The following is a 14,110-nucleotide window of genomic DNA, read 5'->3' on the forward strand; positions in this document are numbered from 1 at the left end:
GTCCCTTGGTTGTAGGTTTTTTTCCTTTCATTATGTTGAATACGTCATGCACTTCCTTCTGACCTGCAAAGTTTCTGCTGAAAAGTCAGCTGATAGTCTTATGGGAGTTCCCTTCTAGTTGCTCTTCTCTTGCTACTTTTAAGATTCTCACTTTAATCTTTAATTTTCCCATTTTAATTATAATGTGTCTTGGTGTGGACCTCTTTGGGTTCATCTTGTTTGGGACTCTGTGCTTCCTGGACCTGGATGTCTGTTTTCTTCCCCAGGTTAGGAAAGTTTCTGGGTGTTATTTCTTCTAAAACTTCTCTGGTCCTTCTTCTCTCTTTTCTTCCTCTGGGACCCTATAATGTGAATGTTTCTATGCTTGATGTTGTCTCAGATGTCCCTTAATTACCTTTATTAAAAACGTTTTTTTTTTTTCCTGTTCAGTTTGGTTGATTTCCACTACTCTGTCTTCCAGATAACTAATCCTTTCTTCTGTATCATCTAATCTACTGTTGATACCCTCTAGTGTATTTTTTACTTCAGTTGTTTTATTCTCCAGCTCTGATTTCTTTTTAAATTTTCTAACTCTTTGTTGAAGCTCTCACTCTGTTCATCCATTCTCCCAAGATTGGTGAACATCTTTATGATCATTATCTTGAATTCTTTATTGGGTAGATTGCTTATCTCTGTTTCATTTAGTTCTTTTCCTGAGGTTTTGTCTTTTTCTTTCATTTGGAACAGATTTCTTTGTCTCTTCATTTTCCCTAATTCTCTGTGTTTATTTCTATGTATTAGGTAGTTCCATTACATCTCCCAGTCTTTTTGAAGTGGTCTTCCATAGGAGATGTCCTCTGGGGCCAGCAGCACACTCCCCTCTGACCATCAGAGCTAGATGCTCCAGGGGTGTCCCCTGTGTGGGCTGCATGTGCCCTTTTGTTATGGCAGGGCCCACTACTGTGGGTGGGCTGGCAGGTGGGGCTGACCCCCAACCTGGCTGGCCATGTGACCTGGTGGTGCATGGCTGTTGTGGGCCCACTGGTGGGTGTTGTCGGATCCTGGCACTAATAGGCTAGAGAGAGGATTCCAGAATGGCACTTGCCAGTGCTGGTGTCAGCTCAGTAGAAGGAGATTCCAAAACTGGCCACCACCAGTGTCTCATTACCCAGGGGTGTCTCAGCTGCCTCCTGTCTCTCTGGGAGGCTCTCCACGGGCATTAAGTGAGTCTGACTCAGGTGCCTTTCAAACTACTGCCTCTGCACTGGGACTTGGAGTATGTGAGATTTTCTGCACACCCTTTAAGAGTGGAGTTTCTGTTTTCTATAGCCCTCTGGCTCTTCCAAACATATGCCCCACTGGTTTTCAAAGCTTGACTTCTGGGGCCTCATTTTCCCTGTGCAGGATCCCTGGGCTGGGAGCCCTATGTGTGGCTTGGACACCATGCCCCTCATGGAGGACCTCTGTTGCTATGATTTCCCTCATGTTTGTGGGTCACTGATCCTGCGCTGGGGTTCCTGACTAGACTCCATCTCTGTCCCTCCTACCTGTCTTGTTGTGGCTTTTTCTTTATATTTTAGTTGTGGAAAATCTTTTCTTATCTTCAGGTTGTTCTCATAGATAGTTACTTTCTTTTCTTTTTTAAAATAAATTTATTTATTTATTTATTTTTAGCTGCATTGGGTCTTCGTTGCTGTGTGCGGGCTTTCTCTAGTTGCGGCAAGTGGGGGCTACTCTTTGTTGTGGTGCACAGGCTCCTCATTGCGGTGGCTTCTCTTGTTGCAGAGCACGGGCTCTAGGCACACAGGCTTCAGTAGTTGTGGCTCACAGGCTCTAGAGCACAGGCTCAGTAGTTGTGGCGCACGGGCTTAGTTGCTCGACAGCATGTGGGATCTTCCTGGACCAGGGCTCGAACCCGTGTCTCCTGCATTGGCAGGCGGATTCTTAACCACTGCGCCACCAGAGAAGCCCTGATAGTTACTTTCTAAGTAGTTGTTATTTTGGTGTGCGTGTGGGGGGAGGTGAGTTCAGGGTCTTCCTACTCTGCCATCTTGATCCTAAAATATACTTTTCTACAACAATATACAATCATTATGTATACAGTAGCCATGAAAATTTAATTGGCCCTCTATTTCAAGATAAGCAAGGAAGTTTGCAAGAAGCGATTTTAAAAGTTGCTAGTTATTTAACAGTAATCATCCCTAAGTTTATTTAATTCTCAAAATGAATGACATAACTTTCTCTCCTGTTGAGGAATAGGAAGTTAATAAGCTTTCATGCTCCTTTAGGAATACTCAGTTCGTATTGTTGACTATCTCTTAGGTAGGTTGTGTTTGATTGCTTGAGTATGTTTAAAGAAAAGTGCAGATAATTAAATGACAACTTGCTGTAGATATAAGAGAATTTCAAAACTCTCTGCACTTAAAGGCAAAGTATCGTTATTATCCCTTTCTATAATATGCTAAGGCAAAACCCATCTGCTCATGCATTCTATGGAAAGAGGATTAGCAATACTAACAAAGAAAATATTTTTAACAACCATAAAAAAAGACACCGACATCATATATTATTAAAACCATGATCCACTCATTTATTATTCCCTTCTCACATGCTGCAGCTACTACTTCTAATTTTACTCCTTGATCTTATCCTTTGTGCTGTTGTTTAATGTTTGAGTACATTGAACATTGGACATAACAAATAGATTGTGTGTGTGTGTGTGTGTGTGTGTCTGTGTGTGTGTGTGTGTTTTGCCATATGGTCCATGTTATAAATATCTAACTTTGTAGCATGAGTTTATTTAAAAAATTTTATCTGATATTCTTTGATACAGTCCTCTATGTGTGTTTCTTTTTTTTTAATTAGGTATAATTGCCATAACTTTGTGTGTTTCTTAGTGTGAGAATATCATTGGAGAGTAATAACTGAGATCCTTGTATCAAATGGAGAATTTTGTGGGCTTTGAATATATTTGTGTAGGTAATTCTTGTCTGTTACATTTATTTGCCTTATAGTGAAAGTTATTGTCACATTGGACTCTCTCTTCCTATTTTCAATTCTGAATCCCTTACCACAGGCAAGTGAGATTTCCTAGCCCTATGGGGGGGTCAGTCCAGATCCTGAACCAATGGTCCTTTCCATAGGAATGCTGTCATCACAACATTGACCTTAGAATGAAGTTTCCATCTTGTATTTCTTTTTAAAGTAAAGCAGAGTTTAGCATTTACCACCACTCCATTTGAGTTATAATAAGGTTTCATAGGATTTGGCCCATCAAAAGAGATACAAAATTTAATGTAACTATTTATCTTTATTTTCATTTGTTGAGGTTCAATAAATCTCTCTCTCTATATGTATATATAATATGTTACTGATTTGATCAAATCATATTTTTCATTAATTTATATACTCATCAGGAGTCTCTATCAGTAGGACTCATTTTCATTCTTAATTCATTTCTATGGCTCTTGGTGAAACACAATATTAAACTTCATGAATCTCATTTGCATGTTAATGAAATGGAGAAACACAACAGGATCATTTTAATTATCTTTTGCTGGTTGTCAACCTGCTTGATTACATTTTTCTTTTTTATTTAGTTTTTCTTTTTTTACCTGTTAATTACATGAAGTGTTCACAAGAGAGTATCAGATTTTGAAAGATTTATTAAAGGCTGTATATTATACTAGTATGCTGACATTCCTTGTGGTATTTAAATCAGGCTATGGAAGGGTGTTCAGCTAAGTCAGCAGGTCATGTATAAATAAACTAAATCAGCAAATAAAGATCCTAGTATCCTAGAAACACATATAGGGTTACCTTTTTGCTATGGAATCTGGAAAACTTAGAGCCAAAGAACAGACAAGCAAGAAATGAGGAATCAAGCTCAACAGCCCACTGCTTTCCGTCTATGAGATAAGAAGTGCCCTGGGTTACACTGTGATAATGACTAGGCCCTGTAATGGGGAAAGGAAATCAGAAAAAGACTACAGTTAAATGTAATTATTCCATTTCTACCAGTAGGGAAGAAGAAAAGTTTACTTTTTTTGAGGTATATTAATTTAATTTTGTCACTTAATTCCATTGTGGGTTGAAATGTGTCCTTCAAAAGGATACGTTCACGTCTTAACCCTGATACCTATGAATGTGACCTTATTTAGACCTAGAGTCTTTGCAGATGTGATCAAGTTAAGATAAGGTCATATTGGATTAGGGTGGGCTCCAGATAAGGCCTTATAAGGAGAATGAGATTTGGAGACACAGGAACAGAGAAGACAGAGAGAAGAAGGCCAGGTGAAGACAGAAGCAGAAATTCAAGTAATGCAGCTACAAGCCAAGGAATTCCAGGGTTTGCCAGCAACCACCAGAAGCTGGGAAGAGGCAAAGAAGGATCTTTTAGAGGATGCGTGACTGGTGACACCTTGATTTTGGACTTTGGGTCTCCAGAACAGTGAGGGAATAAATTTCTGTTACTTTAAGCCAGTTTGGATACTTCATTACAGCCACCCTAGGAAACTAATATAGACTTTGGTACTGTAAGTTTAGTGCTACTGAAACAAATATTTAAAAATATGGAAGTGGCTTTGGAATTGGGTAATGGGCAGAGGTTGGAAGAATTTTCAGGTGTGTGATAGAAAAATCCTAGATTGCCTTGAAGAGACTGCTGTTGGTGGAAATGTGGAGGATAAAGTGCTTCTGGAGAGGTCTCCAAAAGAAAAGAGGGTCATATTATGAGACACTGGAGGGAAGGCAATCCTGGTAATAAAGTGGTGGGAAAGTGGGATGAGTTGTGTTCTAGTGTTGGGTGGAAAGGAGAATTTGTAAGTGATGAACTTGGTATTTACGTCAGAATGTTTCCAAGCAACATATGGAAGATGTGCCCTGGTTTCTCCTTGCAGCTTATAGTAAAACACCGGAGGAAAGGGATAAATGGAGCAAGGAGCTGTTAAGCAAAAAAGGAACCAGAATTTGATGCGTTGGAAATTTCTCAGCCTATCTCTACTGCAAAAAATGCTCTAGAGAGAACATCAAGGATGTGGGCACATTTTGCTAAAGAGATTAGGAGTGTGACTCATGAATGCAGTCCATCATCTCAGCTGAACCCTGGGATATAGATGGGGTTATCCAGAAAGATCTGTGGAGGACATGCTTCTGTCAATTACATAGGAGGCAGTTTTTGAGAATTTTATCCTAGCAGAAACACTACTTGCCTAGACTGAAAGAGACGGAAGCTAGGCCAGCAAGGTCTCCATGGGTCCTGAGTCTGGGGCCAGTTGGGCCTCTGCAGGACCAGAGGGCAGAGCATCAAGCCACAGAGGATTATACTCGGGCCTTGAAACTTAGTGGAATTTGCTCTGCTGGGTTTCAGACTTGCTTTGGACCCATAACCCCTTTATTCCTTTCAGTTTCTCCCTTTGAGAATGGGAATGTCTATCCTATGACTGTCCCATTATTGTATTTTGAAAGCAGATAATTTGTTTTCTAGTTTCACAGTCCACAGATGGAGGTTTTCCTCAGGATGCACCATACCCAGAGTCTCACTTATGTCTAATTTAGATGGTTTGGAAGATAAGATTTAGGATTTCTTGTGTTGATTGTATTTAGATGAGATTTTGGACTTAGAGTTGATGCTAGAATGGGTTAAAACTTTTGGGGATGTTGGGATGGGGTGAATGTATTTTGCATGATGATGACATGAATTTTGGGGGGAGCAAAGGGTAGACTTCTGTGAGTTGAATTGTGTCCCCCTAAACGATATATTTAATTCTTAATACCTAGTACCTGAGAATGTGACCTTGTTTAGATCTAGGGTCTTTGCAGGTATAATCAGGATGAGGTAATAATGGATTAGGCTGGGCCCTAAATCCAGTGACTGGTGTCCTTTTAAGGGGAAAGAGATACACAGAGACGCAGAGACAGAGGAGACAGAGGGAAGAAGTCCATGAGAAGATGGAAGCAGAAATTGAAATGATATAGCTACAAACCAAGAAATGTCAAATATTGCCAGCAAGGGGTTAGGGGGAGAATTTCTGCCCTAAATCATTGTGCTTCTTTGCATGTAACTATTATGCTTAAATTAAAATCCCAGAGATAAATTCCCAAGGTATGCATGGTGCATGTCAGTGCTTAAGAGGATAGATGAGGTAAATGTTTCTTGCCGTTAAACATATTGCATATAATCGTTTATACTTATCACATTTAAAATGATAAAATTAATATATTTGATAACCAGTACTTTATGAGGAAAAGAATAAGAGATGAATTTTGTACAGGACTGAAAAAACTCAGGCCTCAGAAGAGGAGAGCCTCATTGGCATGGTGGGTGAAGGTCTGAAATTTGCCTGACGGTCCCCAGGACCAGAAATGGGGTAGGTGAGCCTCACGAACTGAGTGTAGAGAATTGACTGCATTGGGGACCGCCTATTTTTATAGAGTTGGCTAGAGAACAAAAGATGCCAACAGTTTATTTGCTTCCATATCAACTGCTTCCCATCACACCCAGGATGCAATGTGCCTGAGTAAGCCCTCGGCCTGAATAATTACCTGAATTGCAAGGGTCCCACACCTTCATGCTGAGTCAGGCTGTAAGTACCCGACTTTGTATTAGCTTTGCCCTATTTTTCTGTCTTGCCCTAATTGATCTCTGAGATTAGGAGATGTACAGTTCTTAATGTTGGGATGTGAGCACTTAGACCTGACAAAAATTCCTGAATAGTCAGATCCCTGAGAGTCGCCCCTGTAGTCACAGGACGCAAGCTTCTCCAGCACACTTGAACCTTAGTTAACCTGCTCTGCTTCTCTCCTTTGTACTCTCTCCAGTGGATCATGACATTTTAGGTGAAGAGTGAACACTTTGGTGTTAGACTTATCTGGATCAATTCACCATTCCTGGGTTTAAATCATTACTACCTTACTTTTTTTTTTTTTTTTAAGTAATTAATTTATTTTTAGGAAGACGTTTTTAAATTCATTTATTTAAGTAGGAAGTAATTTTATTTATTTATTTTTTAACATCTTTATTGGAGTATAATTGCTTTACAATGTTGTGTTAGTTTCTGCTGTATAACGAAGTGAATCAGCTATATGTATACATACATCCCCATATCTCCTCCCTCTTGCGTCTCCCTCCCACCCTCCCTATCCCACCCCTCTAGGTGGTCACAAAGCACCGAGCTGATCTCCCTGTGCTATCCGGCTGCTTCCCACTAGCTATGTATTTTACATTTGTCCCTTACTTTATTTTAAAGACGGAAGAAACACTTAACCTCTATGCTTTAATTCTCTAGCTTTCTTTTGGAAGAATAGGGGTAATACTGAAGAGGTTTTGGCTTTATTGAAAATGATCACGGCACTGTGGTGTAACCACAAGAATTACAAAAGCACAGTCCCAAGAGAATGTTAAACAGTTTCAGAGTGTGTCCTGCCAATTAACCCCACTTTAGCAAACCTCACAGGACCAAATATATACTTTAATTTATACAAAGGTAATCTCAAAATTCAGGCATCCTCATAACTCTGGTAGAAGAGTCTTTTTATTCTTGATTAATTATAGAGCAAAGCAGGGTCAAAGAATTTTTTTTTTTGAGCATTTATCTTTAGTTTTTAATTACTCTGCACAAGAATTTTATATATTAAGGGCACTAATCCTTTACCAGACATTTGTTACAATAATTAATAAATTGGTAAAATATTTAATAAGCAGAATAGAAAAAAATCAGTTTTCCTTTCAAAAGAGCAAGGAAGTCTTCCTTCCCTTCCTATTAAAGAAAATACATTTTACTTTCCAAATATTTGTATATCTTGCCAGGCAAATGAAATCCAGCAAGAATTATGCCTTTCATATAATGAAGAACACCATATTTAAATGGTGCATTTACTATGAAAGTAACTTTCTCAATCAATGTCCATAATATAGATGCACTTTCACAGTTCAATATATAACTAAAAAAATGTTACAGCCCAATAGTAAATATAAGTTTCCTATTTGAATGAAGTCTAAAATACACAAGTCAGGGCCCCGACCGTACGAAAGGATAATATTCAAAGAAAGCTCACAGTTCAGAATCATCCGACTGTTTTTGGATCCTCAGCAATTTTTTTGTAGTAATTGGATTTAACAGTATTATAATTCTAATGAATGAGTTAAGCCAGGGATCTCAAAATTTTGGAATCGCAGTGTTAATCAACTACAAATAAGTATTAGCCCATATCTATCACCAATGACTTAGATGTTTCTTTCTAATGAATTGACCATTACATTTCCAAAGTTCTGAAATGGCCAGTAGACCATAGAAAGAGACTTCTTTAGGCTCCTGCTTGAAACCAACAGCCAAACTGCTGGCCTTGATTCAGGGCCAAACAAAGAATTACATTTTATATGTTCATTATTAGCTTGAAGTAAAGATAAAATGTTCTCATATATCTTTAGTCAAAATCTGTGACCTAGGGTAATCTGGTGGTTTTATTTAAAATATTTTTACTTTTTTAGCAATTGGAAATTGGTTTATGAAGTTAAAAAAAACTTACTAACATTTCAATAAAGGTTTGGCAAATGAAGTTCCAGATCAGTTTTATGGTCAGTGGTGTGTCACATGTACTTATAGATTATATTTTGCGTACTGGCTTTGAGAAGGTGAAATAAAGATTAGTGAATATTTACATCTTATTTCTTGATATGCCTGTATCCTCTAGTCATTAAAGTATAGGAGAGTTTGCTCTCACTTCTGGGATTAATATAGAATCACTTCTATTCTTCTGTCAGTTCATTTGATTTAACACCAGAGGTGATTGTCCTCCTGAATGTTTGCTTCTCTCTTACTTTGGATGTAGCTCTCCCTTCTGGGCCCTCTTCCTCAAGAACATGTTCGACTCTCTTCTGATCTCTGGCCAGTGTCTTGCTCCTCCCTCAGTCTTACCCTTTATCGTCCTTGTCTGCCCTGTACCATGCTTTCTTCAGCTCTAAATCAGTTTGATGATGTAAGCCCAGTGAATGTGCCATGATTCACTGAGCTGATCCTCAGTAATTTATAGTGATAAAAAATGCTGGTTTTGGAATCACAAAAACTAGGTTATAATACTAAATTGTGGGTGGTCTTGGGAAAAGACATTTCCTCTCTTTTTTTCCTTTCCTGTAAAAGTATGGGGTTGAATTTGGGGATCTCTAAATTGTCTGACAATGTACTCTTTTTATTTGTAATATTCTATAGGCACCATCTCTTTTCCTTTTGACTCACTCTAATAATGGAGATTTTCAAAGCATGTGAGTGAGTGACACTGATGGCTTTTCAAGAAGAAGGGGAGAATCTTAAGGCAGTCTGTCCTTCTAAGTCCTCTCAAACTAGAGGACACAGAATGTGCCTGGCTTAGGAAATGTCTTCAACTGTTATAAACTATAGGAATTCAAGTTATAAATATGAACCTATTGAAATTGATACAGGAACTTAAATTTAGTCAGTTAAAATATATTCATAAAATTTTAAATTACCATTAATATTAGGTTACACTTCTTTGTGTATATCTAATATTTTTCATTCTGTTGAGGAGGAAAATTTCACATGTAGGTACAGTGAAAATGAACAGTGAGTAAGTAATTGGGTGATGTATTGGGTTGAGTTCTCCCAGAAGCACACCCTGGACCGACAATTGTGGTGCTAAAGGTTTATTAGGGGATGGTTCCCAGGAGAAAACAGTGAGGGGGTGTAAGAAGCCGGATTAGCAAGGGGAAGAAAGCAATTTCAAGTGAAGTCCCACACACAGCCTGATCTCCCAGGAAACTCTGGATGATAAAACTTTACCTAAGGCTTTGTCTTACCTCCCGTTAAAGGAACTGAAACTACCAAGGTGGCTGGCTGTGTGAGTAATTTAGAAAACCTAGTGTCTGAACTCTAGTCTAAACACTAGCTTTAGACATTATAATAAAATACAACAAACGAGGTGGCTTAAACAACAGACATTCTTTTCTTACAGTTCTGGAGGCTGGAAAGTCCAAGATCAGGGTGTCAGCAGATTCTGTTCCTGGTGAGAGCCTGTCCTGGCTTGCAGCAGCCTCTTTCCTGCCGTGTGCTCACGTGGCCTTTCCTTGGTGCTTGCATGTGGGGAGGGAGAGAAAGATCTGTCTTCCTTTTCTTATAAGGTCACAAATCCATCAGGGAGGTCCCACTCTAAAGACCTAATCTGAACCTAACCACCTCTGCAAGGTCCCAAATACCATCACATTGGGGGGTATGGCTTCAGTGTATGAATTTGGGGGGTGGGGGTGGAGACACGCTCAGCCCATAACAGTTAGCTGCCTTTCTATAAACAAGTAAACCAGCTAAAAAGTGTTAACCGCTTGAAGATACCTGGGAAAAACCAAGATAGCCAGGCCTTCAGGGTCAAAGATCCTGGAGAAAAAGGAAATACCATATAGTGAGTCTGACATTTTCTACACGAAATAACAGAGCTTCAAAATACAGAAAGAAAAATGGACAGAAATAATAGGAGAAATAGACATTACAAATTGAAACACTAAACATAGTGAGAGGTTTTTAATATTTCTGTCTCTGTAGCTTATTTAAGAAGTATGCCAAAGAAAAGATCAGTGGAAATACAGATTTTAACAGCAGTTAACAAATTTGACAAAATATTTACATATGTAATTTATATTTATATAATGAGTAGCATATATAAACCTCTGCCTCCAAATACTGCAGAATACACATTCTTATCCAGAGTACCTAGAATACTTACTTAAATTTATTCGGCGCCATAAAAATTGTTTCAACAAATCTCAAAGGATTTATATCATGCAGAGTAGGTGCCCTAGTACAGTTGAATTAAGCTAGAAATCAATAATTAAAAAATACTTAAAAACCCAGAAAGGTGTGGAATTTAATTAACACACTTCTCAAAAAGAAATCTCAGTGGAAATTAGGGAACGTTTAAACTCACTGATAACAAAATACTATAGGTCAGAATTGTGAGATGCAGCTTAGATCAAATTGGTAGCCTTAACTGCACATAATACAGAAGAAGGAAAGCTAAATATTAATAACCCATCCATTGCCTACTTCTTCAGTTTCTCAAGAAATTAGAAAAAGGACAACAGATTAAACCCAAAGTAAGGAAAAGGAAAGGAATAAAAGAACAGTACATCAATTAATGAAATAGAAAACATGCGATATAGACAATCAGTAAGACAAAAATATAATAAGAGGATATTTTAACAGACTTCCTGCTAATAATTGTGAAAATTTAAATGAATTGAACAAATTATTTGAAAAACGCAACCTGAAAAATTGTGCCCAAGAAATAAAATAAAATTTAAATATTCCTCTGTCAGGTAAAGATAGTAAATCCATAATTCACACGCTCCAACAGAAAACTCCAGGCTAAAATGAATTCATATGTGAATTCTTCCAAATACTTTTAGGGGAGCTACGACTTGAATCTTACACATTCTCTTCCAGAGGACAGAAAAAAAGTCAAAATACTCCCCAACTCATTCTATGAGACCAGCATAACCTTGATACCAAACCCTGTCAAGGACAAACAAGGAAGGAAAATTAAAAGCCACTCTCTCTCGTGAACAAAATATTGGCATACATGTGTGAAGGGGGTCGGGCTTGGCCTCCGCCTGAGATGCTCTCTCTTGGCTGGGATGCACACGTGTTCTGAAAGCATGGTGGGTTGCATAACCAGAGAAACAATGAAAGCAGGGCCTAGAGCTTTCCGGTCTGATCCATGCATAAGTATCTTGAGCATCTTACCTAGGAGAGGATGGAGCGGAAGTGTGACTATAGCCAGCAGTAGAAGACCATCTTTTTTGTATTCACTCATATTAGAGACTATTATAATTACAGATGTGCTGTTGTGTGTTGGACACCTCTTAGGCAACACTTACATCTTCTCAGCCCCGCCTCTTTCTCCAACCAGGATCAAGTTCAACTTCCCACAGGTGTAACAGGGTCTCATATTGGGTGGTACCACTTACCTGTAGCTTCCTGCCCTGTGGCTCCTCTGATGCTGAGGGATGATCTGCTTCCAGGGAACCACTGGGCACCATAAATTCTGATGGTGGGGTATGGGCACTATTGCCTGCCTGTGAGGCTACCTTGACCGACAGAAGATGAGAACTGATGTATAAAATCTTCCACCTTTGTCCTCAAGGGGGAAAGTTCTGAGCTGCACCTCATCAAAAGACTGCTTGGAAATGTTAAGCTTCTCATTTTATTCATACATTGTTTTCCTGATTTTGTTTACTTATCTGTCTGTGTTTTCTTGTATCTCATTGAGCTTCATTAAGATGATTATTTTGAATTGTTAGGCCAGAGACCTTCATTTCTTTGGGGTCAATTACTGGAGGTTTATTAGTGTCCTTTGGTGGTGTCATGTTTGCCTGATTTTTCGTGATTTAAGTAGCCTTGCGCTGTTGTCTGTGCATTTGAAGGAGCATCGCTGGGAAGGTCCCTGGGCAGGCAGGTTTAGTCCCAGACTGTGTCTGAGAGGAGCCAGAACTGATTCATAGGGCTGCTTCAGGGTCCATAGCTGGGACAAGGTCTGCAGGCCTGCTGCCTTCAGGGGCGTGGAGGCACATGTCTCCTACCAGGTCCCAGGGCAGGTGGGACTGCTCTCAGATTGTGGCCGGGAAGGGCTGGAGCCCAGTCACAGGGCCACTTCAGGGTGGGTGTGTCTCCCTCCACGTCCCTGAGTGGGCAGGACTGTTCCCGGTCTGCAGCTGAGAGGGTGTGGAGCTGGGTTCCAGGACCACTTCTATATCCATAGTCAGACTAAGGTTTGAGGGCCTACCTCTGGGGGCAGGGATGACGTGTTTCCTGGCAAGACCGCTCCCTAAGCGCAGCTGCGAGGGCCTGGGGCCAGGTGATGCGGCTGCTTTAAGATCCGCAGTCACACCAGCGTCGGCTGGCCTGCCCAGCCCCTGAACGGCAGCTGGGAGGGCTGGGGCTTAGTTACAGGACTGTTTCAGAATCTCCTTTTGGATTAAAATCAGTGGGCCTACCTCCAGGCGGTACCGTCAGGCGTGTCTCCTGGTGGGTCCCTGGGCGGGGCAAGACTTCTCTGGGCCTGCGGCTGGATCCCAAAGCTCCCACAAAGGGGCTTCTGTCCATGGATGGCTGCCAGATTATTGTTGCTGAGGGGGTATATGAGTGGGAGACTTCCTATTCTGCCATCTTACTGACGTCACTTCATATATTACATGTCTGTCTGTCTGTCTGTCTCTCTAATAGTTCTGCAAATTAAAATCTGTTCCCATAAATTATCTCATCTGAGTTTTAACTGTAACCCTTTTGAAGGCTGCCCTTCAGATGTAATTCCATGGGAAAAGATGTACAAAAATTACACGATTTTAGAAGGACTTCTCTGTGTTTCTTCTCAAATAGGACTTTATATCAGAGATTTTCTCCCTCAGTGGGAACTGTTAGGTCCTTAAAGCTCCAATAATTTAAGTAGGAAGCTAGCCTAAAATCACATTTCAGTGATTTGATGATTATTTGTTATTCTTCTCTTACCTTTTCCCTTGAGTCCTTTTTAAAAAAATTGACATATCATGAATATTAACAACAAAAGAAAAGGGACACACATAAAATTGACTAAAATTGGCCATATAAAATACAACTGATTTAATAGACTATATAAAAATATCTGTATAAAAATGAAAAACAAGATCAGAGACGCCATGCCAAAATGACAATGTTTATGTGGGTTTTTCCAAAGCCTTGTCTTTGACCTTGGCATTGTGCATGCCCTCCCTGAATGAGCTGGTCCACTGCCAGGGCCTCAGGAGGAGGCCTGTGCAGACATCTCCCACATTTGTGCTAGAGAAGAAACATGTCTAACAATCTCCTATCTTGTATTTTCAACTGCCTGCTGGAATTTTCCAGCTGCCTGCTAGATGTCTTGTCTTCACAAAAAAGCTCAACATAAGTCTTAAGTTAAATATATCACATCTAAACCAGCTTCTGCTTGTAATTATTTTTCTTTTCTGATTCCTGCTGGTTATCTTAATCACCATGGCTTAAAATTCTTAGAATCACCTTTTATTTCTCCCTTGATCCCTCCTCCTGAAGATGATAAATCCTGTGTATTCGTGGTTTGCAATCTGTCTCTCTTACACTCTTTTTTTTTGGGGGTG

At 39.6% G+C, this 14,110-nt stretch overlaps 1 protein-coding gene and 1 non-coding gene across 8 annotated transcripts in view; one reads left to right on the forward strand and one right to left on the reverse strand.

The window, feature by feature from the left end:
* CNTNAP4 (contactin associated protein family member 4) overlaps nucleotides 1-14,110 on the forward strand; it is a 263,350-nt gene that overhangs the window by 42,770 nt on the left and 206,470 nt on the right. The window lies entirely within an intron of this gene.
* LOC132354388 (small nucleolar RNA SNORA2/SNORA34 family) lies at nucleotides 8,206-8,337 on the reverse strand. Its single transcript, XR_009499258.1, has one exon. It is a non-coding gene; the product is annotated as a small nucleolar RNA SNORA2/SNORA34 family (small nucleolar RNA).

Source organism: Balaenoptera ricei, chromosome 19 (genome assembly GCF_028023285.1).
Source record: "Balaenoptera ricei isolate mBalRic1 chromosome 19, mBalRic1.hap2, whole genome shotgun sequence".
In the NCBI taxonomy this organism is placed as follows: domain Eukaryota; kingdom Metazoa; phylum Chordata; class Mammalia; order Artiodactyla; family Balaenopteridae; genus Balaenoptera; species Balaenoptera ricei.